This window comes from Micropterus dolomieu, linkage group LG12, assembly GCF_021292245.1.
Source record: "Micropterus dolomieu isolate WLL.071019.BEF.003 ecotype Adirondacks linkage group LG12, ASM2129224v1, whole genome shotgun sequence".
Taxonomy (NCBI): Eukaryota; Metazoa; Chordata; class Actinopteri; order Centrarchiformes; family Centrarchidae; genus Micropterus; species Micropterus dolomieu.
Genome location: NC_060161.1, coordinates 25,486,979 through 25,488,954, shown reverse-complemented (window position 1 = coordinate 25,488,954; position 1,976 = coordinate 25,486,979).

Below are 1,976 nucleotides of genomic sequence, written 5' to 3'. Positions count from 1 at the left end.
AGGCAGACTGTGTTTCGCTAGTCTTGGCTCCGTCTCCAAAGCTGTGATTCAGAGGATGTCTGTTCCTGCTTTTATGTTGTTGGCTCAATGATGATGTGTGCCTGCCAAGAATTGGACTTTGTGATCCTTATCTTTAGATTAGTAAAAGATAAGACTTTTACGTGGCACAAGGTAGATTTATTTGATCAGTTTACAGAACTAAAATTTGTAGATCCCTTTATGCTACTTGAGAAAACAAAGCTTATATACAAAGATTGTAAACAGATAGATGGGTCGATAAACAAGTCATAGAAAAACAACAATTTTACATGGTGCAGTCTCACAGCATCAAGGAGGAAGCTGCTTTGAAGTCTGGTAACTGTCTGGTTACTTGTAGAATTTTAATAGTGTGTTATTGCTACTTTTACCTAAGTAAAGGATCTGGCAAACTTTGTTTTATGATGATAATAAAAAGTAGTAATAGTAATTACTACCATCACTACTAGCTGCAGTTAGCTTGCTACTAGAGATAAGCGGATGGTGCCGAAGGTCCAAAACTTGTTTCACTCCAGTTGTGCCGGGGTATATGTGAAATTAAGAATTTCAAATGACTGATGACACCTGAATCTTCAGACATCACTGGTGCTTCGGATAGCACTAAATTTAGTTTGAGGGGTTTGAAAGTTTTACACTTAAACTCAGCACATAGTGGCATAAGAATAACAGAGAAATATGGCAATGTATATGAAAAAGACATAATCATAAGTATGAGGACTTTTACTTCTGGTAACAAGTACTAATACTTGTAATAAAATCCAGTAATAAAAGTCATCTTATCATCCATAAAAGTTTAAAAACATGAGCCCACAGTGGCTCTCAACACTCAACTAAACTACACCAAAAAGGTAAATTCATGATCGTGTCAACTGTCGGCCGCTGCCACCCGATGTCACTGTGTCTGCTGAGTAAATGTTCTTCATCTAAATTAAATTCAGAGTACTGAAGAGCACATTTTCTTGCCACTGATCCTTGATTTCCTGTTAGAGCAGCACAGATTATGTTGGCATGCATTCAGAGACGTGTTGCGCTATGGATTAACAACGAAGAAGACAGTCGCAGAACATTTAGATACAAAATATTGTATCTTTGATTAAAAAAATGATTTAAAGAGTTGTAGGCATTATATTATCTCAAATTGCTTAAAAATGCATAAACCTGCCATATATGAGGAAAAAAGTCAGACCCCAGATTTGATTAGATGTCCAAATAATTTTTGCATTTTTTTAGCTCACATGAAAAATCAAACTTTTATAAATAGTCAAAGTGATGATTTTTAAATTTTTTTATTGTGCTTAAAAAGTGTTACACTCAATATGTATACATATCTTTGATATTCAATGTGTTATGAGTTCATAGATAAAAAGAAAGTGTACTTTATTGTATTTTCTGAAATACTGCCATTTCCTTATCACATGTTTATAATGACTGGTGACAATGACTGACTGTTTTTCTTGGGAAAAGTCGGGCGTGCACTAGGTACTGTTCAGACAAGTGTAAAATGTGGCCCTGATTAGATTTACGAATACATTTCTTGGGAAACTTTGGACTTTCACCAACTTTGTTTTCTTTAACCCAGATACATCTTCAAAGAGAGGACATAATATTTATCTCTATTTAACCAAATTGTGTCCAAAGAATATATTTAGATTGATAAGGAAAAATGCCACACATTTGTTCCGATTGGTCTCAAGTCTTGAAATCTGGTATGGACATACTTATGGCAAGTATCTAATAGTACAAATTTGAACTCTTTAGCTCACATAAAAATTCCACTTAAACCAATGCTCAAAGTCACGATTTTTAAATGAGGAAACACAGAAATTGTGTTTATTGAATGTTTTCCATAGAGTGTTGTTTAACCTTCATATGTGTGCATATCACTCATATTCAACTTGTTCTGTGTTCACAAATATCAAATAATTGATGTACTCCTTGAG